Source organism: Denticeps clupeoides, unplaced genomic scaffold, assembly GCF_900700375.1.
Source record: "Denticeps clupeoides unplaced genomic scaffold, fDenClu1.1, whole genome shotgun sequence".
Taxonomy (NCBI): domain Eukaryota; kingdom Metazoa; phylum Chordata; class Actinopteri; order Clupeiformes; family Denticipitidae; genus Denticeps; species Denticeps clupeoides.
In genome coordinates, this window is record NW_021629824.1 from 15,616 (window position 1) to 43,112 (window position 27,497).

General features: G+C 42.2%; 9 non-coding genes and 1 pseudogene across 9 annotated transcripts; all 10 read right to left on the minus strand.

The window, feature by feature from the left end:
- Positions 1 to 872: 872 nt before the first annotated feature.
- trnan-guu (transfer RNA asparagine (anticodon GUU)) lies at positions 873 to 946 on the minus strand. The gene has a single exon. It is a non-coding gene; the product is annotated as a tRNA-Asn (tRNA).
- Positions 947 to 3,726: 2,780 nt separating this feature from the next.
- On the minus strand, positions 3,727 to 26,456 carry LOC114775311 (nuclease-sensitive element-binding protein 1-like; annotated as a pseudogene).
- trnan-guu (transfer RNA asparagine (anticodon GUU)) lies at positions 7,699 to 7,772 on the minus strand. The gene has a single exon. It is a non-coding gene; the product is annotated as a tRNA-Asn (tRNA).
- On the minus strand, positions 8,634 to 8,707 carry trnan-guu (transfer RNA asparagine (anticodon GUU)). Its single transcript has one exon. It is a non-coding gene; the product is annotated as a tRNA-Asn (tRNA).
- On the minus strand, positions 9,720 to 9,793 carry trnan-guu (transfer RNA asparagine (anticodon GUU)). The gene has a single exon. It is a non-coding gene; the product is annotated as a tRNA-Asn (tRNA).
- Positions 10,863 to 10,936, minus strand: trnan-guu (transfer RNA asparagine (anticodon GUU)). Its single transcript has one exon. It is a non-coding gene; the product is annotated as a tRNA-Asn (tRNA).
- On the minus strand, positions 11,074 to 11,147 carry trnan-guu (transfer RNA asparagine (anticodon GUU)). The gene has a single exon. It is a non-coding gene; the product is annotated as a tRNA-Asn (tRNA).
- trnan-guu (transfer RNA asparagine (anticodon GUU)) lies at positions 12,217 to 12,290 on the minus strand. Its single transcript has one exon. It is a non-coding gene; the product is annotated as a tRNA-Asn (tRNA).
- On the minus strand, positions 15,954 to 16,027 carry trnan-guu (transfer RNA asparagine (anticodon GUU)). Its single transcript has one exon. It is a non-coding gene; the product is annotated as a tRNA-Asn (tRNA).
- Positions 19,438 to 19,511, minus strand: trnan-guu (transfer RNA asparagine (anticodon GUU)). Its single transcript has one exon. It is a non-coding gene; the product is annotated as a tRNA-Asn (tRNA).
- Positions 26,457 to 27,497: the final 1,041 nt, after the last annotated feature.

A 27,497-nucleotide genomic window follows, 5' to 3' on the forward strand; every position in this document is an offset into this window, starting at 1 on the left:
ACACTTTACTTCCCTGGGTGGGCTTGCACCACCAACCTTTTGGTTAACAGCCGAACGCGCTAACCTATTGCGCCACAGAGACCATGCTACTTTTCTATTTGAAGCCTTCTGGGCATGCAAAAGCTCAGATAAGAAGCATCATGTCAAATAACATTTCTGTTGGGTGGAAATGACCTTGCATGTGACATATCTAGTTTAACTGCTGTTAAATTAGGAAAAAATGCACTTTTCTACCCTGGGTGGGCATGAACCACCAACCTTTTTGGTTAACAACCGATAAAGCCACAGAGACCACACTTCTTTCCTAAATGAAGCTTTCTGGGGCTGCAAAAGCTCAGACAAGAAGCATCATGTCATGTAACATTTCTTTTGGGTGATAAAGAAATAGTATGAGACATATGTAGTTTAACTGAATAAAAAATGGCAACAAAGACACTTTACATCCCTGGGTGGGCTTGAACCACCAACCTTTCGGTTAACAGCCGAACGCGCTAACCTATTGCACCACAGAGACCATACTAATTTCTTATTTGAAGCCTTCTAGGCATGCAAAAGCTCAGATAAGAAGCATCATGTCAAATAACATTTCTGTTGGGTGGAAATGACCTTGCATGTGACATATCTAGTTTAACTGCTGTTAAATTAGGAAAAAATGCACTTTTCTACCCTGGGTGGGCATGAACCACCAACCTTTTTGGTTAACAACCGATAGCGCCACAGAGACCACACATCTTTCCCAAATGAAGCTTTCTGGGGCTGCAAAAGCTCAGACAAGAAGCATAATGTAATGTAACATTTCTTTTGGGTGATAGAGACATAGTATGAGAAATATGTAATTTAATTGCAGTAAAAATCGTAAGAACGACACTTTACGTCCCTGGGTGGGCTTGAACCACCAACCTTTCGGTTAACAGCCGAACGCGCTAACCGATTGCGCCACAGAGACCATGCTACTTTTCTATTTGAAGCCTTCTGGGCATGCAAAAGCTCAGATAAGAAGCATCATGTCAAATAACATTTCTGTTGGGTGGAAATGACCTTGCATGTGACATATGTAGTTTAACTGCTGTTAAATTAGGAAAAAATGCACTTTTCTACCCTGGGTGGGCCTGAACCACCAACCTTTTTGGTTAACAACCGATAAAGCCACAGAGACCACACTTCTTTCCTAAATGAAGCTTTCTGGGGCTGCAAAAGCTCAGACAAGAAGCATCATGTCATGTAACATTTCTTTTGGGTGATAAAGAAATAGTATGAGAAATATGTAGTTTAATTGCAGCAAAAACTGTAAGAACGACACTTTACGTCCCTGGGTGGGCTTGATCCACCAACCTTTCGGTTAACAGCCGAACGCGCTAACCTATTGCGCCACAGAGACCATGTATTTTTGCTATATGAAGCCTTCTGGGCATGCAAAAGCTCAGATAAGAAGCATCATGTCATATAACATTTCTGTTGGGTGGAAATTACCTCTCATGTGACATATGTAGTTTAACTGCTGTTAAATTAGGAAAAAATGCACTTTTCTACCCTGGGTGGGCATGAACCACCAACCTTTTTGGTTAACAACCGATAAAGCCACAGAGACCACACTTTTTTCCTAAATGAAGCTTTCTGGGGCTGCAAAAGCTCAGACAAGAAGCATCATGTCATGTAACATTTCTTTTGGGTGATAAAGAAATAGTATGAGAAATATGTAGTTTATTTGCAGTAAAAATTGTAAGAACGACACTTTACGTCCCTGGGTGGGCTTGAAGTTTAATTGCAGTAAAAGTCGTAAGGACGAACCTTTACGTCCCTGGGTGAGCTTGTGTGGTGGAAATTCTGCCGTCTGGGGAACTGCAATAAAGGAAGTCAACTGAATTGATTATCCAAGTTTATTTTACCGCGCACGGGGGGACCCACAAGAGAACATCCCCCCCGCTTGATTACAGTTCACAAGCATTTATACATCTGGGGTGTACAAGGTCGAAAAGCAAGCTCGCACCACTTTGGACAGTGGCGCCCATCAATGTCACAGAACCTTTCTTTTATCAGTTTATGTCTAGTTTTTGCGTCAAACTTTTGCATCAACAAGGTCAGACCTAAGATACACAGTTGTCTTCTGACTGTTCCATGACCAAAGGTGAAACACGTGGAGAGTCTGGCCTACTAAATTTCGTGGAGTGTCTGGGCCTACTAAATTTTCCTTCCACACTTTTTTTTTTTTTTTTTTTTTTTGATTAATTGATCTCTACTATAGGCACAAAAATGTATATGATGTTTACGCAAGGTGAGGAGTACATAATTACATAATAACACAAAATTCAAAGAATAAAAAATTATTATAAAAATGATTAAAAAGTACGCAGCAAATTAATGCAAAATTACAAAGTAACGTAATATACAACCAGAAACATCAAAGTATACCACTCCATCAAGGGTTTAAGGTAACTCATCACAGGCAGTTGTATAAAAATATAAACTCAAAACTAAATAATTAAAAAAACAAACTATTTAAAATGAAAATCAACAACAAGTATAACAATCAATATCAATAGTGTATTATGTGTCTGCATCTGTCTCATCCGAGGAGGAGCTTGATTCAAAGCATGATTGACCACTATGAACAAGAGTTACATAATTTTTTTTTAGGGGTCTAATAACATATCAACAGCAATGTGGTTCTGGAAGGCCATAAGTGAGGTGGCTTTAAATTGTCCATGTACAGCCTCAAATCCATGTCTAGTGAAGTTTGATAAGCGCTGCACCTTGTTATGAATGTAATTGATTCTGTCAACATTTTTGTTAGGAGTTTTTCAAAATAAAAATTTATTTAAAGCCTGCAGCTATTTGATTAACTAATATGTATTCGTCGGGCACACCTCTGGGAATACTTATGGTATCAATGTAAGTTGTATCAGGGGAATCAAAAGAAAACAATGATCTCCTAGCTAAACGGGAGCGAAAAAGAGACTGGAACTTCCGATGCGGTTACGGGCAAAATAGTCACAGGTAGGATAAGAGTAGAAGGAGTGCAGACACCCGACCAGTTCTCAGGTAAAGTGGAGCACAGTGTTTTACCGCCACCAGATGTCAGAACGATCAACTTTCGGGGAATCAGACAGGTTGTGGATGGATGCACAATATGAAACATTCACAGTACCAACAGTATTACCAGGGGAAGGGTAATACCTTGATACCTCAGCATCAAAAACAGGGGGAACATCGGTTTTTGATCCTACAGGAAAAAGGAAATCCCAAAAAGAGCAAAAAGGATCAAGGTTATCTTGAGTCATAAGTTGGATAAGACAGGTAATTCAGTTCGGCTGGAGTGGGGACAATCTTCAACAATGGGCGAGGTCCTAAACATACAATGCAATCAGATTTCGCAATGTCACCAGTAGCTTCTGCAAGTAACAACAAGTTATTCCTGTGGCCAAGTTTTCTCTTTTTTTTTTTTTTTTTTTTCAAAACAGACCAAATATCAAATTATTTTTCCCTTTAAAAACCATTTGGTGTAAAAACTTAAGACCGATTTAGAAAGCCATCTGCCGTTTCCCCAAAATGTTTAACTGTCACCTGAAAATAATGGAAAAGAACAAGTCTGCATAGATTCTGTAGGCAATTGGTGGTAATCTGGTCAAATGCATGTTGCAAGCTTAGACGATTGTCAAGTCAAATCTGTTTCTTATTGCTCAGATCTTTGATGTTTCTTCTTGTTGACTTTACCGGACGATGGTAGCGATGGTAAATCAGTGTTTATTCAGCCCCGCCCTGCTCAGCCTTGGGAGCGGATGTTTTCTCAGCGGATGTTTCGGCTGCCTTGCTCTCTTTGCCATCCTGAGGTTCGGTGGTCTGGGCGGTAGTTGATGTTGCATCTGTAGTGCCGCTGGTGGGGCTCCTGGTTCTCTTTGTCTTCCTCGCCTTCCCTCACCAGTCTGGGACATGGGGGACTCCTTGGTCTGAAGCCTCTGTAGTAGTTCTGCCTCATTGGTTTGCTCTGGTCTGGATCACCCTGGTTGTCACTACCTTCAGTTCCTTCTGTCATTTCCTTTCGTGGTGCGCTGGTATATGGGGGGCGGCTGCCATAGCGTCGGCGGACAAAGTACGGTGGATAGCGCCACCTGCCAGGGAACAAAGTTCTGCGTTGCTGTGGCTGTGCGACCCCCTCAGGAACAATTTCCTGGCTCTCTCTCTTCTTCCGCCCCTCGCTCTGGTAGTTATCCTGGTAGTTGCGTAGGGGTCTCCTCCGGCGTGGGTACCGCCTGTAGCGGTTCCGGTCAGCGGCGTATTTGCTGCCCTGGACTGGGACCCCCCCTGGGCCGGTGACATTGGCCGCCTCGGCACCCTTCTCCCCTTCAACGACATCAAACTCCACAGTCTCACCGTCCCCAACACTGCGGAGGTATTTTCTTGGGTTGTTTTTCTTTATGGCAGTCTGGTGTACAAAAACGTCTTCTTTTGTGTCATTCCTGTTGATGAAACCATAGCCGTTTCAAACGTTGAACCACTTCACTGTCCCCAGGACCTTTGTTGGAATGTGTGTGAGTGTGTCTGTGTGGGTGTGCATGACTTTGGTTGGAGCCTCCTTCAGGGCTGCAGCCGCGCCTTCGTTTGGAGCTCCGCCCCGCTTCACCAGTCAGGCTGTTTGGGATTGTTCATGATGGGTGTGTTCTCCTTTGTGTCCACATCTCTCGCCATAGGGAACACCATGTCCTCTGCTCCATCCTCTTTCTTCATTGGGACATTCTCGTAACCAATGTCCGCTTTGGCCACAGTTGAAGCACACGTCCGATTGTTCCTCGCTTCGTGGTCTCCACTGTCCTCTCCATCTTTTGGTGCAATCTCGTGCCCAGTGTCCCCTTTGGGTTACATCTGAAGCACACATCCGGTCCGCGATATGAAGTGGAGTTGGCAGCAGCATGCTGCAACAGAGCCAGTTGTGCCCTGTGGGTTGAATCTTTGTTTTTGTTGTCTTCTTTGATCCTCGCTTCCGCCTGTCTGGCCTGGGCGTGGCGCGCATGGCGCAGAACTTCAGCGAGACGCACTGAAGCATCTGCCCACAAGATGCAGGAAGTCTTTGTTGCCTCACTGAGGGGGGGGAGAAGGCCATCAATGAAGGTATTTTTCAGGAGCGCTTCGTAGGGTGTCATACCTTGTCCAGGGTAATCATGGGGGCGAGCAAGGCCGCTGTGGTCATCAAACACAACTTGGAGTCGAATCAAGAAATCTTCTGCTGACTCCAAAGGCTGCTGAGCACACGTGCTGATTTTAGAAAGGTCACAGGCAGTAGGAAAGTTGCCAGCGATCGCGGTCACAAGTCCTTCAGTCCAACATCTGTAGTCTGCATCTCCCCGCACTGCACCAATGTCATTTTGATCAGCAGATGCCCAACCAGGGGTGCAGGGCTGATGATGGGTAGTGAAATGTTCACGTAGCTGATGTGTCTTAGCAGGACTCGGGCCATTTCGGTGGATGTCGGTGTGAATTCTCTGATGAAATCGTTCACGGCTCTGGACAGGGCCGCACCCCCTCGATCTGCATTTGGGAGATGCTTGGAAGAGTTCAGAAGGTCTTCCGTTGTCCATGGTCTGTAAACAAATGTAGGCCCCCCTGTCCCAGCGACCTGAATCATGGGGAGAGTTGCAGTTGAGGGTCCTGATGGTTCAGAAGATGTGGTGGCAGACCGGGTCTTGGGTGGAGAATATGGGGCGGCTGCTCTGGTGGTGGTTTTTTTCTCTGAAGTTGAAGCAGTGACGCCATCATGCTGTGGTGGTTTCTGCTGTTCTTGTAACGGTTTCTCCAGTGGGAGTTGCTGCTGTTCCAGTGGGGGTTGCTGTTGGGGGTAGGGGGAGGGGTGGAGTCCAAACTCAGGTCGACCCGCGCCCTGTAATGACGGATACAACGAGGCAGGTGCAGTATCAGAGAATTTTTTTTTGGTATCAAGGTTCAGCGTGGTCTCCCCTGTTGGTTTCTTTCCCACAGTCAGCGCAGTCAGAGCGTTCTGGGTGTTGGCTTTTCTCTTCGGTCGCCCTCTGCTTCCCATATTTTAAAACAGTCTTCCATTATAAGCATTTTCCGAATTACTTTACTTTTACTTGACTGCAGTATTTTTTGCCTGCTGCCCTCTAGCCCCTCCTTCAGCTTTTTTAGCTGAGTTGACTAAGAGACCCACCCGCAGGAAAACCGTAATTTTCATGCAGTCCACCAGATGATTACACACCATCATCACCATATTTCTGTTTCATCTGTATCATTAACTTAGTTTCAGGAACTAATAGGAGTGTCACTTGTCCCACTTTTATTTCCCATTTTTTATGCACACAGCTTTCTCGAGTTTGCCCGGGACTTCACAGCCCACGAAAACAACTGCTCTTGCTAGAGAGCTCACAGATAACTAATGGCTCACAATTCTTCCCGTTTCACGTTTTCCTTTGTGCTCTTGCCTTATTACTCACACTGATTGAAATATTACTTAATGATTGAATGATTTTTTTTTCTTGTAAAGAAGGCTCACACTTTTATTTCACACTCGATCTCCAAGATCGTTTTACTCAGAGGACTTTAACCTCTATTAAACAAAATAAAAAGTGACACTCGCTTAGTTGGATCAACTCAGTTGACTACAGAATAAAGCAAATATGCAATTCCCTTATCAGTTTTATTTTGGATTTATTAATCTTCTAAATTCTGCAGTTTTCATTAAATGTTTGAGAGGTGGAATATTTTAGCTCACCCTGTTCGCGTCCCCAGACGACAGAAAAGAGAAAAATCCCGGCGGAATCGGCCAATGACACTGACCGCAGTCCCAGTCACTCCGAAACTCTAAGACGAGGTTTTGGAGATGGATCTTGGTGACCCAGGGTGACCAGCCACTCCGGTCATGTCCTGGCGGATTCACGCGGATCCTGTTCGTGACGCCAATTGTGGTGGAAATTCTGCCGTCTGGGGAACTGCAATAAAGGAAGTCAACTGAATTGATTATCCAAGTTTATTTTACCGCGCACGGGGACCCACAAGAGAACATCCCCCCCCGCTTCATTACAGTTCACAAGCATTATACATCTGGGGTGTACAAGGTCGAAAGCAAGCTCGCACCACTTGGACAGTGGCGCCCCCATCAACGCACAGAACCTTTCTTTATCAGTTTAGTCTAGTTTTTTGCGGCAAATTTTGCATCAACAAGGTCAGACTAAGATACACAGTTGTCTCTGACTGTTCCATGACCAAAGGTGAAACCACGTGGAGAGTCTGGCCTACTAAATTTCGTGGAGTGTCTGGGCACTACTAAATTTTCCTTCCACACTTGAACCACCAACCTTTCGGTTAAACAGCCGAACGCGCTAACCGATTGCGCAACAGAGACCACGCTACTTTTCTATTTGAAGCCTTCTGGGCTAAGAAGATAAGAAGCATCATGTCAAATAACATTTTTGTTGGGTGGAAATGACCTTGCATGTGACATATCTAGTTTAACTGCTGTTAAATTAGGAAAACATGCACTTTTCTACCTTGGGTGGGCATGAACCACCAACCTTTTGGTTAACAACCGATAGCGCCACAGAGACCACACTTCTTTCCTAAATGAAGCTTTCTGGGGCTGCAAAAGCTCAGACAAGAAGCATCATGTCATGTAACATTTCTTTTGGGTGATAAAGAAATAGTATTAGAAATATGTAGTTTAATTGCAGTAAAAATTGTAAGAACGACACTTTACGTCCCTGGGTGGGCTTGAACCACCAACCTTTCGGTTAACAGCCGAACGCGCTAACCGATTGCGCCACAGAGACCATGTATTTTTGCTATATGAAGCCTTCTGGGCATGCAAAAGCTCAGATAAGAAGCATCATGTCATATAACATTTCTGTTGGGTGGGAACGACCTTGCATGAGACATATGTAGTTTAACTGAATAAAAAACGGCAACAGAGACACTTTACGTCACTGGGTGGGCTTGAACCACCCACCTTTCGGTTAACAGCCGAACGCGCTAACCTATTGCGCCACAGAGACCATACTACTTTCTTTTTTGAAGCCTTCTAGGCATGCAAAAGCTCAGATAAGAAGCATCAAGTCAAATAACATTTCTGTTGGGTGGAAATGACCTTGCATGTGACATATGTAGTTTAACTGCTGTTAAATTAGGAAAAAATGCACTTTTCTACCCTGGGTGGGCATGAACCACCCACCTTTCGGTTAACAGCCGAACGCGCTAACCGATTGCGCCACAGAGACCACACTTCTTTCCTAAATGAAGCTTTCTGGGGCTGCAAAAGCTCAGACAAGAAGCATCATGTCATGTAACATTTCTTTTGGGTGATAAAGAAAATAGTATGAGACAATATGTAGTTTAATTGCAGTAAGAATTGTAAAACGACACTTTACGTCCCTGGGTGGGCTTGAAGTTTAATTGCAGTAAAAATCGTAAGAACGACACTTTACGTCCCTGGGTGGACTTGAACCACCAACCTTTCGGTTAACAGCCTAACGCGCTAACCTATTGCGCCACAGAGACCATGCTACTTTTCTATTTGAAGACAAATAGAAAAGTCAAGAAGCATCATGTCATGTAACATTTCTTTTGGGTGATAAAGAAATAGTATGAGAAATATGTAGTTTAATTGCAGTAAAAAGTGTAAGAACGACACTTTACGTCCCTGGGTGGGCTTGAACCACCAACCTTTCGGTTAACAGCCGAACGCGCTAACCGATTGCGCCACAGAGACCATGCAGTTTTGCTATATGAAGCCTTCTGGGCATGCAAAAGCTCAGATAAGAAGCATCAGGTCATATAACATTTCTGTTGGGTGTGAACGACCTTGCATGAGACATATGTAGTTTTACTGAATAAAAAATGGCAACAAAGACACTTCACGCCCCTGGGTGGGCTTGAACCACCAACCTTTCGATTAACAGCCGAACTCGCTAACCTATTGGGCCACAGAAACCATACTACTTTCTTATTTGAAGCCTTCTAGGCATGCAAAAGCTCAGATAAGAAGCATCATGTCAAATAACATTTCTGTTGGGTGGAAATGACCTTGCATGTGACATATCTAGTTTAACTGCTGTTAAATTAGGAAAAAATGCACTTTTCTACCCTGGGTGGGCATGAACCACCAACCTTTTTGGTTAACAACCGATGAAGCCACAGAGACCACACTTCTTTCCTAAATGAAGCTTTCTGGGGCTGCAAAAGCTCAGACAAGAAGCATCATGTCATGTAACATTTCTTTTGGGTGATAAAGACATAGTATGAGAAATATGTAGTTTAATTGCAGTAAAAATCGTAAGGACGACACTTTACGTCCCTGGGTGGGCTTGAACCACCAACCTTTCGGTTAACAGCCGAACGCGCTAACCTATTGCGCCACAGAGACCATGCTACACTTCTATTTGAAGCCTTCTGGGCATGCAAAAGCTCAGATAAGAAGCATCATGTCAAATAACATTTCTGTAAGGTGGAAATGACCTTGCATGCGACATATCTAGTTTAACTGCTGTTAAATTAGGAAAAAATGCACTTTTCTACCCTGGGTGGGCATGAACCACCAACCTTTTTGGTTAACAATCGATAGCGCCACAGAGACGACACTTCTTTCCTAAATGAAGCTTTCTGGGGCTGCAAAAGCTCAGACAAGAAGCATCATATCATGTAACATTTCTTTTGGGTGATAAAGACATAGTATGAGAAATATGTAGTTTAATTGCAGTAAAAATTGTAAGGACGACACTTTACGTCCCTGGGTGGGCTTGAACCACCAACCTTTCGGTTAACAGCCGAACGCGCTAACCGATTGCGCCACAGAGACCATGCTACTTTTCTATTTGAAGCCTTCTGGGCATGCAAAAGCTCAGATAAGAAGCATCATGTCAAATAACATTTCTGTTGGGTGGAAATGACCTTGCATGTGACATATGTAGTTTAACTGCTGTTAAATTAGGAAAAAATGCACTTTTCTACCCTGGGTGGGCATGAACCACCAACCTTTTTGGTTAACAACCGATAGCGCCACAGAGACCACACTTCTTTCCTAAATGAAGCTTTCTGGGGCTGCAAAATCTCAGAAAAGAAGCATCATGTCATGTAACATTTCTTTTGGGTGATAAAGACATAGTATGAGAAATATGTAGTTTAATTGCAGTAAAAATTGTAAGAACGACACTTTACGTCCCTGGGTGGGCTTGCACCACCAACATTTCGGTTAACAGCTGAACGCGCTAACCTATTGCGCCACAGAGACCATGCTACTTTTCTATTTGAAGCCTTCTGGGCATGCAAAAGCTCAGATAAGAAGCATCATGTCAAATAACATTTCTGTTGGGTGGAAATGACCTTGCATGTGACATATGTAGTTTAACTGCTGTTAAACTAGGAAAAAATGCACTTTTCTACCCTGGGTGGGCATGAACCACCAACCTTTTTGGTTAACAACCGATAAAGCCAAAGAGACCACACTTCTTTCCTAAATGAAGCTTTCTGGGGCTGCAAAAGCTCAGACAAGAAGCATCATATCTTGTAACATTTCTTTTGGGTGATAAAGAAATAGTATGAGACATATGTAGTTTAACTGAATAAAAAATGGCAACAAAGACACTTTACGTCCCTGGGTGGGCTTGAACCACCAACCTTTCGGTTAACAGTCGAACGCGCTAACCTATTGCACCACAGAGACCACACTTCTTTCCTAAATGAAGCTTTCTGGGGCTGCAAAAGCTCAGACAAGAAGCATCATGTCATGTAACATTTCTTTTGGGTGATAAAGAAATAGTATGAGAAATATGTAGTTTAATTGCAGTAAGAATTGTAAGAACGACACTTTACGTCCCTGGGTGGGCTTGAAGTTTAATTGCAGTAAAAATCGTAAGAACGACACTTTACGTCCCTGGGTGGACTTGAACCACCAACCTTTCGGTTAACAGCCGAACGCGCTAACCTATTGCGCCACAGAGACCATGCTACTTTTCTATTTGAAGACAAATAGAAAAGTCAAGAAGCATCATGTCATGTAACATTTCTTTTGGGTGATAAAGAAATAGTATGAGAAACATGTAGTTTAATTGCAGTAAAAAGTGTAAGAACGACACTTTACGTCCCTGGGTGGGCTTGAACCACCAACCTTTCGGTTAACAGCCGAACGCGCTAACCGATTGCGCCACAGAGACCATGCAGTTTTGCTATATGAAGCCTTCTGGGCATGCAAAAGCTCAGATAAGAAGCATCAGGTCATATAACATTTCTGTTGGGTGTGAACGACCTTGCATGAGACATATGTAGTTTTACTGAATAAAAAATGGCAACAAAGACACTTCACGCCCCTGGGTGGGCTTGAACCACCAACCTTTCGATTAACAGCCGAACTCGCTAACCTATTGGGCCACAGAAACCATACTACTTTCTTATTTGAAGCCTTCTAGGCATGCAAAAGCTCAGATAAGAAGCATCATGTCAAATAACATTTCTGTTGGGTGGAAATGACCTTGCATGTGACATATCTAGTTTAACTGCTGTTAAATTAGGAAAAAATGCACCTTTCTACCCTGGGTGGGCATGAACCACCAACCTTTTTGGTTAACAACCGATAGCGCCACAGAGACCACACATCTTTCCTAAATGAAGCTTTCTGGGGCTGCAAAAGCTCAGACAAGAAGCATCATGTCATGTAACAATTCTTTTGGGTGATAAAGACATAGTATGAGAAATATGTAGTTTAATTGCAGTAAAAATCATAAGAACGACACTTTACGTCCCTGGGTGGGCTTGAACCACCAACCTTTCGGTTAACAGCCGAACGCGCTAACCGATTGCGCCACAGATACCATGCTACATTTCTATTTGAAGCCTTCTGGGCATGCAAAAGCTCAGATAAGAAGCATCATGTCAAATAACATTTCTGTTGGGTGGAAATGACCTTGCATGTGACATATGTAGTTTGACTGCTGTTAAATTAGGAAAAAATGCACTTTTCTACCCTGGGTGGGCATGAACCACCAACCTTTTTGGTTAACAACCGATAAAGCCACAGAGACCACACTTCTTTCCTAAATGAAGCTTTCTGGGGCTGCAAAAGCTCAGACAAGAAGCATCATGTCATGTAACATTTCTTTTGGGTGATAAAGAAATAGTATGAGAAATATGTAGTTTAATTGCAGTAAGAATTGTAAGAACGACACTTTACGTCCCTGGGTGGGCTTGAAGTTTAATTGCAGTAAAAATCGTAAGAACGACACTTTACGTCCCTGGGTGGACTTGAACCACCAACCTTTCGGTTAACAGCCGAACGCGCTAACCTATTGCGCCACAGAGACCATGCTACTTTTCTATTTGAAGACAAATAGAAAAGTCAAGAAGCATCATGTCATGTAACATTTCTTTTGGGTGATAAAGAAATAGTATGAGAAATATGTAGTTTAATTGCAGTAAAAAGTGTAAGAACGACACTTTACGTCCCTGGGTGGGCTTGAACCACCAACCTTTCGGTTAACAGCCGAACGCGCTAACTGATTGCGCCACAGAGACCATGCAGTTTTGCTATATGAAGCCTTCTGGGCATGCAAAAGCTCAGATAAGAAGCATCAGGTCATATAACATTTCTGTTGGGTGTGAACGACCTTGCATGAGACATATGTAGTTTTACTGAATAAAAAATGGCAACAAAGACACTTCACGCCCCTGGGTGGGCTTGAACCACCAACCTTTCGATTAACAGCCGAACTCGCTAACCTATTGGGCCACAGAAACCATACTACTTTCTATTTGAAGCCTTCTAGGCATGCAAAAGCTCAGATAAGAAGCATCATGTCAAATAACATTTCTGTTGGGTGGAAATGACCTTGCATGTGACATATCTAGTTTAACTGCTGTTAAATTAGGAAAAAATGCACCTTTCTACCCTGGGTGGGCATGAACCACCAACCTTTTTGGTTAACAACCGATAGCGCCACAGAGACCACACATCTTTCCTAAATGAAGCTTTCTGGGGCTGCAAAAGCTCAGACAAGAAGCATCATGTCATGTAACAATTCTTTTGGGTGATAAAGACATAGTATGAGAAATATGTAGTTTGATTGCAGTAAAAATCATAAGAACGACACTTTACTTCCCTGGGTGGGCTTGAACCACCAACCTTTCGGTTAACAGCCGAACGCGCTAACCGATTGCGCCACAGAGACCATGTAAGTTTGCTATATGAAGCCTTCTGGGCATGCAAAAACTCAGATAAGAAGCATCATGTCATATAACATTTCTGTTGGGTGGGAACGACCTTGCATGAGACATATGTAGTTTAACTGCTGTTAAATTAGGAAAAAATGCACTTTTCTACCCTGGGTGGGCATGAACCACCAACCTTTTTGGTTAACAACCGATAAAGCCACAGAGACCACACTTCTTTCCTAAATGAAGCTTTCTGGGGCTGAAAAAGCTCAGACAAGAAGCATCATGTCATGTAACATTTCTTTTGGGTGATAAAGAAATAGTATGAGAAATATGTACTTTAATTGCAGTAATAATTGTAAGAACGACACTTTACGTCCCTGGGTGGGCTTGAAGTTTAATTGCAGTAAAAATCGTAAGAACAACACTTTACGTCCCTGGGCGGGCTTGAACCACCAACCTTTCGGTTAACAGCCGAACGCGCTAACCTATTGCGCCACAGAGACCATGCTACTTTTCTATTTGAAGCCTTCTGGGCATGCAAAAGCTCAGATAAGAAGCATCATGTCAAATAACATTTCTGTTGGGTGGGAACGACCTTGCATGAGACATATGTAGTTTAACTGAATAGAAAATGGCAACAAAGACACCTTACGTCCCTGGGTGGGCTTGAACCACCAACCTTTCGGTTAACAGCCGAACGCGCTAACCTATTGCGCCACAGAGACCATACTACTTTCTTATTTGAAGCCTTCTAGGCATGCAAAAGCTCAGATAAGAAGCATCATGTCAAATAACATTTCTGTTGGGTGGAAATGACCTTGCATGTGACATATCTAGTTTAACTGCTGTTAAATTAGGAAAAAATGCACTTTTCTACCCTGGGTGGGCATGAACCACCAACCTTTTTGGTTAACAACCGGTAGCGCCACAGAGACCACACATCTTTCCTAAATAAAGCTTTCTGGGGCTGCAAAAGCTCAGACAAGAAGCATAATGTCATGTAACATTTCTTTTGGGTGATAAAGACATAGTATGAGAAATATGTAGTTTAATTGCAGTAAAAATCGTAAGAACGACACTTTACGTCCCTGGGTGGGCTTGAACCACCAACCTTTTGGTTAACAGCCGAATGCGCTAACCGATTGCGCCACAGAGACCATGCTGCTTTTCTGTTTGAAGCCTTCTGGGCATGCAAAAGCTCAGATAAGAAGCATCATGTCAAATAACATTTCTGTTGGGTAGAAATGACCTTGCATGTGACATATGTAGTTTAACTGCTGTTAAATTAGGAAAAAATGTACTTTTCTACCCTGGGTGGGCATGAACCACCAACCTTTTTGGTTAACAACCGATAGCGCCACAGAGACCACACATCTTTCCTAAATGAAGCTTTCTGGGGCTGCAAAAGCTCAGACAAGAAGCATCATGTCATGTAACATTTCTGTTGGGTGGAAATGACCTTGCATGTGACATATGTAGTTTAACTGCTGTTAAATTAGGAAAAAATGCACTTTTCTACCCTGGGTGGGCATGAACCACCAACCTTTTTGGTTAACAACCAATAAAGCCACAGAGACCACACTTCTTTCCTAAATGAAGCTTTCTGGGGCTGCAAAAGCTCAGACAAGAAGCATCATGTCATGTACCATTTCTTTTGGGGGATAAAGACATAGTATGAGAAATATGTAGTTTAATTGCAGTAAAAATTGTAAGAACGACACTTTACGTCCCTGGGTGGGCTTGAACCACCAACCTTTCGGTTAACAGCCGAACGCACTAACCGATTGCGCCACAGAGACCATGTATTTTTGCTATATGAAGCCTTCTGGGCATGCAAAAGCTCAGATAAGAAGCATCATGTCATATAACATTTCTGTTGGGTGGGAACGACCTTGCATGAGACATATGTAGTTTAACTGAATAAAAAATGGTAACAAAGACACTTTACGTCCCCTGGGTGGGCTTGAACCACCAACCTTTCAGTTAACAGCCGAACGCGCTAACCTATTGCGCCACAGAGACCATACTACTTTCTTATTTGAAGCCTTCTAGGCCTGCAAAAGCTCAGATAAGAAGCATCATGTCAAATAACATTTCTTTTGGGCGGAAATGACCTTGCATGTGACATATCTAGTTTAACTGCTGTTAAATTAGGAAAAAATGCACTTTTCTACCCTGGGTGGGCATGAACCACCAACCTTTTTGGTTAACAACCGATAGCGCCACAGAGACCACACATCTTTCCTAAATGAAGCTTTCTGGGGCTGCAAAAGCTCAGACAAGAAGCATCATGTCATGTAACATTTCTTTTGGGTGATAAAGACATAGTATGAGAAATATGTAGTTTAATTGCAGTAAAAATGGTAAGAACGACACTTTATGTCCCTGGGTGGGCTTGAACCACCAACCTTTTGGTTAACAGCCGAATGCGGTAACCTATTGCGCCACAGAGACCATACGACTTTCTTATTTGAAGCCTTCTAGGCATGCAAAAGCTCAGGTAAGAAGCATCATGTCAAATAACATTTCTGTTGGGTGGAAATGACCTTGCATGTGACATATGTAGTTTAACTGCTGTTAAATTAGGAAAAAATGCACTTTTCTACCCTGGGTGGGCATGAACCACCAACCTTTTTGGTTAACAACCGATAAAGCCACAGAGACCACACTTTCTTTCCTAAATGAAGCTTTCTGGGGCTGCAAAAGCTCAGACAAGAAGCATCATGTCATGTAACATTTCTTTTGGGTGATGAAGACATAGTATGAGAAATATGTAGTTTAATTGCAGTAAAAATCTTAAGAACGACACTTTACGTCCCTGGGTGGGCTTGAACCACCAACCTTTCGGTTAACAGCCGAACGCGCTAACCGATTGCGCCACAGAGACCATGTATTTTTGCTATATGAAGCCTTCTGGGCATGCAAAAGCTCAGATAAGAAGCATCATGTCATATATATCATTTCTGTTGGGTGGAAATGACCTTGCATGTGACATATCTAGTTTAACTGCTGTTAAATTAGGAAAAAAAATGCACTTTTCTACCCTGGGTGGGCATGAACCACCAACCTTTTTGGTTAACAACCGATAGCGCCACAGAGACCACACATCTTTCCCAAATGAAGCTTTCTGGGGCTGCAAAAGCTCAGACAAGAAGCATCATGTCATGTAACATTTCTTTTGGGTGATAAAGACATAGTATGAGAAATATGTAGTTTAAGTGCAGTAAAAATTGTAAGAACGACACTTTACGTCCCTGGGTGGGCTTGAACCACCAACCTTTCGGTTAACAGCCGAACGCGCTAACCGATTGCTCCACAGAGACCATGCTACGTTTCTATTTGAAGCCTTCTGGGCATGCAAAAGCTCAGATAAGAAGCATCATGTCATGTAACATTTCTATTGGGTGGGAACGACCTTGCATGAGACATATGTAGTTTAACTGAATAAAAAATGGCAACAAAGACACTTTACGTCCCTGGGTGGGCTTGAACCACCAACCTTTCACTTAACAGCTGAACGCGCTAACCTATTGCGCCACAGAGACCACACTTCTTTCCTAAATGAAGCTTTCTGGGTTTGCAAAAGCTCAGACAAGAAGCATCATGTCATGTAACATTTCTTTTGGGTGATAAAGAAATAGTATGAGAAATATGTAGTTTAATTGCAGTAAAAATTGTAAGAACGACACTTTACGTCCCTGGGTGGGCTTGAACCACCAACCTTTCCGTTAACAGCCGAACGCGCTAACCGATTGCGCCACAGAGACCTTGTATTTCTGCTATATTAAGCCTTCTGGGCATGCAAAAGCTCAGATAAGAAGCATCATGTCATATAACATTTCTGTTGGGTGGGAACGACCTTGCATGAGACATATGTAGTTTAACTGCATAAAAAATGGCAACAAAGACACTTTACGTCCCTGGGTGGGCTTGAACCACCAACCTTTTGGTTAACAGCCGAACGCGCTAACCGATTGTGCCACAGAGACCACGTTTTCTTGCTATATGAAGCCTTCTGGGCATGCAAAAGCTCAGATAAGAAGCATCATGTCATATAACATTTCTGTTGGGTGGGAACGACCTTGCATGAGACATATGTAGTTTAACTGAATAGAAAATGGCAACAAAGACACCTTACGTCCCTGGGTGGGCTTGAACCACCAACCTTTCGGTTAACAGCCGAACGCGCTAACCTATTGCGCCACAGAGACCATACTACTTTCTTATTTGAAGCCTTCTAGGCATGCAAAAGCTCAGATAAGAAGCATCATGTCAAATAACATTTCTGTTGGGTGGAAATGACCTTGCATGTGACATATCTAGTTTAACTGCTGTTAAATTAGGAAAAAATGCACTTTTCTACCCTGGGTGGGCATGAACCACCAACCTTTTTGGTTAACAACCGGTAGCGCCACAGAGACCACACATCTTTCCTAAATAAAGCTTTCTGGGGCTGCAAAAGCTCAGACAAGAAGCATAATGTCATGTAACATTTCTTTTGGGTGATAAAGACATAGTATGAGAAATATGTAGTTTAATGGCAGTAAAAATCGTAAGAACGACACTTTACGTCCCTGGGTGGGCTTGAACCACCAACCTTTTGGTTAACAGCCGAACGCGTTAACCGATTGCGCCACAGAGACCATGCTGCTTTTCTGTTTGAAGCCTTCTGGGCATGCAAAAGCTCAGATAAGAAGCATCATGTCAAATAACATTTCTGTTGGGTAGAAATGACCTTGCATGTGACATATGTAGTTTAACTGCTGTTAAATTAGGAAAAAATTTACTTTTCTACCCTGGGTGGGCATGAACCACCAACCTTTTTGGTTAACAACCGATAGCGCCACAGAGACCACACATCTTTCCTAAATGAAGCTTTCTGGGGCTGCAAAAGCTCAGACAAGAAGCATCATGTCATGTAACATTTCTGTTGGGTGGAAATGACCTTGCATGTGACATATGTAGTTTAACTGCTGTTAAATTAGGAAAAAATGCACTTTTCTACCCTGGGTGGGCATGAACCACCAACCTTTTTGGTTAACAACCGATAAAGCCACAGAGACCACACTTCTTTCCTAAATGAAGCTTTCTGGGGCTGCAAAAGCTCAGACAAGAAGCATCATGTCATGTACCATTTCTTTTGGGTGATAAAGACATAGTATGAGAAATATGTAGTTTAATTGCAGTAAAAATTGTAAGAACGACACTTTACGTCCCTGGGTGGGCTTGAACCACCAACCTTTCGGTTAACAGCCGAACGCACTAACCGATTGCGCCACAGAGACCATGTATTTTTGCAATATGAAGCCTTCTGGGCATGCAAAAGCTCAGATAAGAAGCATCATGTCATATAACATTTCTGTTGGGTGGGAACGACCTTGCATGAGACATATGTAGTTTAACTGAATAAAAAATGGTAACAAAGACACTTTACGTCCCTGGGTGGGCTTGAACCACCAACCTTTCAGTTAACAGCCGAACGCGCTAACCTATTGCGCCACAGAGACCATACTACTTTCTTATTTGAAGCCTTCTAGGCCTGCAAAAGCTCAGATAAGAAGCATCATGTCAAATAACATTTCTTTTGGGCGGAAATGACCTTGCATGTGACATATCTAGTTTAACTGCTGTTAAATTAGGAAAAAATGCACTTTTCTACCCTGGGTGGGCATGAACCACCAACCTTTTTGGTTAACAACCGATAGCGCCACAGAGACCACACATCTTTCCTAAATGAAGCTTTCTGGGGCTGCAAAAGCTCAGACAAGAAGCATCATGTCATGTAACATTTCTTTTGGGTGATAAAGACATAGTATGAGAAATATGTAGTTTAATTGCAGTAAAAATGGTAAGAACGACACTTTATGTCCCTGGGTGGGCTTGAACCACCAACCTTTTGGTTAACAGCCGAATGCGGTAACCTATTGCGCCACAGAGACCATACGACTTTCTTATTTGAAGCCTTCTAGGCATGCAAAAGCTCAGGTAAGAAGCATCATGTCAAATAACATTTCTGTTGGGTGGAAATGACCTTGCATGTGACATATGTAGTTTAACTGCTGTTAAATTAGGAAAAAATGCACTTTTCTACCCTGGGTGGGCATGAACCACCAACCTTTTTGGTTAACAACCGATAAAGCCACAGAGACCACACTTCTTTCCTAAATGAAGCTTTCTGGGGCTGCAAAAGCTCAGACAAGAAGCATCATGTCATGTAACATTTCTTTTGGGTGATGAAGACATAGTATGAGAAATATGTAGTTTAATTGCAGTAAAAATCTTAAGAACGACACTTTACGTCCCTGGGTGGGCTTGAACCACCAACCTTTCGGTTAACAGCCGAACGCGCTAACCGATTGCGCCACAGAGACCATGTATTTTTGCTATATGAAGCCTTCTGGGCATGCAAAAGCTCAGATAAGAAGCATCATGTCATATATATCATTTCTGTTGGGTGGAAATGACCTTGCATGTGACATATCTAGTTTAACTGCTGTTAAATTAGGAAAAAAATGCACTTTTCTACCCTGGGTGGGCATGAACCACCAACCTTTTTGGTTAACAACCGATAGCGCCACAGAGACCACACATCTTTCCCAAATGAAGCTTTCTGGGGCTGCAAAAGCTCAGACAAGAAGCATCATGTCATGTAACATTTCTTTTGGGTGATAAAGACATAGTATGAGAAATATGTAGTTTAAGTGCAGTAAAAATTGTAAGAACGACACTTTACGTCCCTGGGTGGGCTTGAACCACCAACCTTTCGGTTAACAGCCGAACGCGCTAACCGATTGCTCCACAGAGACCATGCTACGTTTCTATTTGAAGCCTTCTGGGCATGCAAAAGCTCAGATAAGAAGCATCATGTCATGTAACATTTCTATTGGGTGGGAACGACCTTGCATGAGACATATGTAGTTTAACTGAATAAAAAATGGCAACAAAGACACTTTACGTCCCTGGGTGGGCTTGAACCACCAACCTTTCACTTAACAGCTGAACGCGCTAACCTATTGCTCCACAGAGACCACACTTCTTTCCTAAATGAAGCTTTCTGGGTTTGCAAAAGCTCAGACAAGAAGCATCATGTCATGTAACATTTCTTTTGGGTGATAAAGAAATAGTATGAGAAATATGTAGTTTAATTGCAGTAAAAATTGTAAGAACGACACTTTACGTCCCTGGGTGGGCTTGAACCACCAACCTTTCCGTTAACAGCCGAACGCGCTAACCGATTGCGCCACAGAGACCTTGTATATTTGCTATATTAAGCCTTCTGGGCATGCAAAAGCTCAGATAAGAAGCATCATGTCATATAACATTTCTGTTGGGTGGGAACGACCTTGCATGAGACATATGTAGTTTAACTGCATAAAAAATGGCAACAAAGACACTTTACGTCCCTGGGTGGGCTTGAACCACCAACCTTTTGGTTAACAGCCGAACGCGCTAACCGATTGTGCCACAGAGACCACGTTTTCTTGCTATATGAAGCCTTCTGGGCATGCAAAAGCTCAGATAAGAAGCATCATGTCATATAACATTTCTGTTGGGTGGGAACGACCTTGCATGAGACATATGTAGTTTAACTGCATAAAAAATGGCAACAAAGACACTTTACGTCCCTGGGTGGGCTTGAACCACCAACCTTTCGGTTAACAGCCGAATGTGCTAACCGATTGCGTCACAGAGACCATGTTTTTTTTGCTTTATGAAGCCTTCTGGGCATGCAAAAGCTCAGATAAGAAGCGTCATGTCATATAACATTTCTTTTGGGTGGGAACGACCTTGCATGAGACATATGTAGTTTAACTGCTGTTAAATTAGGAAAAATGCACTTTTCTACCCTGGGTGGGCATGAACCACCAACCTTTTTGGCTAACAACCGATAGCGCCACAGAGACCACAATTCTTTCCTAAATGAAGCTTTCTGGCGCTGCTAAAGCTCAGACAAGAAGCATCATGTCATGTAACATTTCTTTTGGGTCATAAAGAAATAGTATGAGAAAGATGTAGTAGTTTAATTGGAGTAAAAATCGTAACAACGACACTTTACGTCGCTGGGTGGGCTTGAACCACCAACCTTTCGGTTAACAACCGAACGCGCTAACCGATTGCGCCACAGAGACCATGCTACTTTCCTATTTGAAGCCTTCTGGGCATGCAAAAGCTCAGATAAGAAGCATCATGTCAAATAACATTTCTGTTGGGTGGAAATGACCTTGCATGTGACATATGTAGTTTAACTGCTGTTAAATTAGGAAAAAAATGCACCTTTCTACCCTGGGTGGGCATGAACCACCAACCTTTTTGGTTAACAACCGATAGCGCCACAGAGATCACAAATCTTTTCTTAAATGAAGCTTTCTGGCACTGCTAAAGCTCAGACAAGAAGCATCATGTCATGTAACATTTCTTTTGGGTGATAAAGAAATAGTATGAGAAATATGCAGATTAATTACAGTAAAAATTGTAAGAACGACACTTTACGTCCATTGGTGGGCTTGAACCACCAGCCTTTCGGTTAATAGCCGAACGCGCTATCCGATTGCTCCACAGAGACCATGCTTTTTAGCCATATGAAGCCTTCTGGGCATGCAAAAGCTCAGATAAGAAGCGTCATGTCATATAACATTTCTTTTGGTTGGTAACGATATTGCATGTGACATATGTAGTTTAACTGCTGTTAAATTAGGAAAAAATGCACTTTTCTACCCTGGGTGGTCTTGAACCACCAAACCTTTGGTTAACAGCCGATAGCGCCACAGAGACCACACTTCTTTCTTATATGAAGCTTTCTGGGCATGCAAAAGCTTAGCTAAGAAGCATCATGTCATGTAAATTTTCTGTTGGGTGGGCAAGACCTTGCATGAGACATATGCAGTTTAATGGCATTAAAAATGGCAACTGAGACACTTGACGTCCCTGGGTTGGCTTGAACCACCAACTTTCCTGATAACAGCCGAACGCGCTAACCGATAGCGCCACAAAGACCGTGTTTGTTTTCTTATTTGAAGCCTTCTTGGCATGCAAAAGCTCAGATAAGAAGCATCATGTCATTAAAAATGGCAACAAAAACACTTTACGTCCTCTAATTCACTAATTGTGAACAAAATAGAAAAAAAAGAAACATGCATACGCACATGTTCTAAAAGGCTCCTTGTAAAAAAAAAATTATTGTAACAATTTTGATGAAACTAAGATGAAAACAAAACAAAAAGAAAAGTAAACAAACTAGACAGAAACAGTAAAATAAACACAAAAATATATGTAAACACACAGTGTGGGCAGTGGTGGCCTAGTGGTTAAGGAAGAGGCCATGTAGGTTGTCGGTTGGAATCCTGATCTGCAAAGGTGCCACTGAGCAAAGCACTTTCTCCACACACTGCTCCCTGGCTGTGTTGCAGTGTATCACTTTCACTTCACTTTACATTTAAGGCATTTGGCAGACGTCCTTATCCAGAGCGACTTACAACGTGCCTTCAAGTTATCATCGATGAAGTGATCAATTCTGGTTCACTAGGACCCCCAACTAGGAATACAATCTTTTTATTCACTCTGTTGTAGGTTATGTACACAAGTTCGACAATAAGAAAGTTACAAGTTAATCTAAATATTCTTTAAAGAGGAAGGAGCTGTCGTTTCTTTCAAATAGAAAGGCAATAATAATTGCCATCTGATTGTGAATGATCAAGATAATGAAACCATAACCATAGAATACAACAAAAAAAATAAAAGATATCAAAAACAAAACACCAGTGCCGAAGACAGGCAGAAAGATTATGCGGTGGGGGCAAGGCTTGAATGGCTTGTACAACACTCTCCATTATGGTACACCACACTCAGTGGCAGGGTCTACAGCATGTGTTCACTGGAGGAAGTGGCTGTGCATACCACCAGCAAGCAAGCTTGGTTAGCCTACAAAAGAAACTGCAGGGGGGGCTTCCTACCTTCTACATGCTGGTGGATGAACCCAGTCACAAATGATGGGATCCTGGCCATAACACAGGGCTAACTAAAACCAGACACATGCAGCAAAACATATAATGACATGTACTAAACAAAAAAAATCTTTACATTAAGGCTGGACCATCTCTACATGAAGGCTGGACAAGATTTCCTACCTCCTAAACGCTGACTACTGAGAACCTGATCCAATTTTAATGGGATTTTAGCTGTACAAGAGCCAAAACCAAAGTACACATTCAGACAGATGCAACCCTCTTAAATTATACCCGTAAAAGAAACACACATCAGAGTGCCTAAACAGCAGCAATTCAGTGAATTGTTATTTTTTATTCAAAAAAATATCTGATTACATCAGCACTTTGCACATTGCCAATTGCAAAATGTAATATCAAATTACATCCTAAGATCCTAAGGTGCCACTAAACAAGGCACCGTCCTCACACCCCCAGGCACCCATCATGGCTACCCGCTGCTAACTAAGGGCGATGGTTAAAAGCAGAGAAGCAATTTCCTTCAGGATTAATAAAGTAAAAAATAAACATGAATACAATAATTTTATTTCACTCTGTTGTAGTTGAGTGTCTTCCTTGTTCCTTCTGCAGTGGACGGACAAGGCGAGCAGTACTGAAGGGTCTGAGAGTCCGAGTTGCAGAGCGAGGTATAATAAGGGCTCTGAGGTTGGATGCGGAAAGCCACCAGAGAAGGACACTGCACACCCCTCACACACACTCTTCACCCTCCTGCCACCCACCCTCACTATGTACTGCCTAACACGCAAATACCTGAGATGACAATAAAGTCAACTTCAATACTTCTATTGATTCAGCAAAAAATGTAAGATTCACAAATATATTTTATGACTTACAAATAAATGTAACACCATTCACAAAAACATTTTTCGACTTAAAAACAAATTAACGTGATGCCCAAATTTCAGAGCAGTTATATTACTTCACAAACCGATAAACCATTTATTTGTGGATTTTTGAAACTTCCCAAACGCCACTTGTTTCACAAATCGTAGCCAATCAAATGTCTCCAAAGTTTACAGCCAATGTTCAGCTGATCATCAGCTGATGTTCGAGAGTATGGTTTAATGGTGACAACGTTTTGCGCAAAGTCATGAATATAACGCAAATCCTTCAGTGTTTTGTTGTGGTGGTAACTGTGTTTTTGCTAAATTGAATTGAAAGTTTCCTTGCTTGCTCATGTCAAGTGGCGTCTGTTGGTCACATGTCAACACAGACAGCCTGGTGTCTGGACAAATCCAGGACAGGTTCACTGCAAAATCCTTACAACCCAATGAAGTTGTCCACTATGATTGTCCATCACCAGACCATTTTATATTGCGTGTATTCGCATCTGTATGTGCGGGTGACGCAGCATGATAAGAACTGCTGAGGAATGACTGGAGTGGCTCAGTTTTGGTACATGTGAAATATAACTTCAATTATTCATTATCGTCAAAGTACAGAAAACTCAAATGAACTAAATAGTCTTTTTCATGTTGGTGATTAAATCAGGGCCGACTCTTGCTCCTCAAATGGTTTCACTAGATCTGAAGCTGCTGTGTCTTCATCCACCATCATCCACCATCAGTTTAACCTATTAACTTCATAGCATCCAGTAGCTGTGTTGCCTGTATAAAAACATCCTGATGACTATATACAGATTTGTCTTCTTCACCATATGAGGAGCAAGAGTCGGCCCTGATTTTACTCACCAACATGAAAAAGACTATTTAGTTGATTTGAGATTTCTGTACTTTGACAATAATGTATAATTAAAGTTATATTTCACATGTACAAAAACTGAGCCACTCCAGTCATTCATGTCTGGTTTGTGTAGTTGTGTAGCCCTCATTATCACATTTGCTCATTCCAGTCATTCCTGCGTGGAACACAAACATTTAACCTTCAAGCAAAAAAAAAAAAAAAGTGCAACAACATTCCATCAACATTAATGGAACACAAAGTAAAACTAACTGGTCTGATGACAGTCAAATGGCTAAGTGGTCTCACAACAAAGACACCTCTCTGGTTCCCTCGCAGTGGGGATGTGCAGGTCATTTGCACAATGGCTGAATATTGTTTGGATTGGCTCCAGCTTTTGGTGTGAAAGTGCGTATTGGGTTACGAATTGTGTTTATGAGTTACAAGTCAGGTTGGGAACCCTATTATTAGGGAGTATAGTAGCAGGGTGGGAAATCCCAGCTAGGTCAGGCCACTGGACTGTTGTCATGCAACTGTTTGGGTTCTACATAGATAAAACACCCTCTTTCTGAATGTGCCAGCATTCGTCAAGAAGGTCACCAGCATTTGCACCTTGTGCAGGACGTTCGCTCACTACTTCAACAAATTTTTTAAATAAATTTGTGTTTCCTAAAATGTAATCATCTTCAAACATCTTTCTTTACCTGACCGTATTCTGTATGCTTCTCCTTGTTAGGATGATCTACTGGCCATTGCACGTTATCAGAAAATGAGCGTGTGTTTGTGAGTTGCATTGTGTGTAACAACTACTTGCGTTTCCCGCCAGGCTGGGATAAGCTGAACGAGGCGGCGCGTTGCGAAGAGGACGCAGTGGAACTGTTAGTAACTGCAGTTTAGTCTTGCATTGTCAAATCTCACATGCATTGTCTTTTTACTGAATTCAATCACACGTTGAAATTGGCTGAAATAGTGGCATTCCCTCATTCATTTGCATGTGCAGCAGGCAAAAATTATGCTATGATCAAAAAGACTAAAGTTGCACAATGTGATTATTTTTTAAAGCATTTCTATGTGAAATCTAAATATAAAGGTGAGCTGCTTTTTTAATAATAAACATCATGCTTTTGAATGAAACCTTGCTGTGATTTCACAGCTCCACATTCTTTCATGGATACTGTTGTCTTTGGCAGCCCCAGTTTCAAGATTTGCTTCTGCTTCATTGACAAGATATCACATGACAGAACAGTTTGCCGATCCAACAATCCCACTGAGCAGAATGTTGCTGCAGCTCAAAAATGTGCAATATGGTGGAAAAGGGTTGTTTCTCTTTGTAATTCAGCCCTATCCTTTAAACCCCATCCAAGTACTGACTAAGCATAGATTGTTTACTAATAGTTTGAATGAATACATTATATATACATAATAAAGTATTAAACTATTATAATGATTATATAGTTAGTATAGTTAAAAGGTTGACCTTTTGAATTCAAAATTTTGTGAGAATATTCAATTTTTGTTCAAATTCTTACCCCCGTCCTGCCACAGTTCAGTGTCAGCATCGTCACTGCCGTGGGCATCGGACTGATTATTGCTGGTCGGGTGACGGCCAACATCACTGTACCGGAGTGCCCCCATAGTCAGATAATCACACTGTTGTCACATTATAGTACAAAACCAGCACCTTCTAGATATTCCTGCAGCTCCTTAAGTGTTGTTGTAGGTGTCCTGGCCTCCCTGACCTAATCTATATAGTTCTACACTCTTTGATTATATTTACATATTTTATGGTATTTATCAGACACCCTTATTCAGAGTGACTTACAATCAGTATTTATAGGGACACAGCCCCCCTGGAGCAACTCAGCACAACGATAATGGTTCATAGGCGAGTGTCTTACCCACTAGGCTACCACCCCTTTTATGACTGCCTATACCAGTGGTTCCCAAGTTTTTTTTTACCTGAAGCCCCCATGCCTGTGTCCAAGACGAGCCAGGAAACCCCAAGCTTATTTCTTTACAAAGAAATAAGCAGCAGTTGTAGGTTTTGTAGAGTTTATATTAGAGCTGTCCCTAAAAATTTAGGCCTGGCTCAAGTCAGACAGGACTCAGCCCGACCCAACTCGACTCAAATGTTTAAATAAATGACAGTCAGACCGTCTTTTTTTCTGCACAACCATACAGCCTGTGAGCTTTTGCAATGTTCAGCTTGTAAGAGCCTGGGTTTCTTTGTGCACGCTACAAGCACTAGATCAAGAAGTAAATTAAATGTGCTGGTTTAAAACTTAATCGCCATCTGCCTCTGTTTCATATTCTCAGCATCTATCTTGAGATAACGCATCACCTGACGACGGTGGCCGAGAATTGCAAATCAAATAAACTTTTCATTTAAAGAAAAATATGTTTAATAAAACAAATGTACAACATGCAAAACAGTTTTACCTATCACTGAAACAAATTTATATTTTCACACGGAAAACATAGGTACTATAGACCAACCGGAGCCTGACTAAAAAAAGAACCCGACCAAGGCCTAGATTTACAGCTCTAGTCTATATAGCATACAGGATTATACCGAGTTTTGACGGGCATTTTGGGCTCGTTATTGTGGTTTATATGTTTACAAGTTTAATTTTGGTAACCTCGGCACAGATAGAATTCTGGCACAGAGCCAGGTTG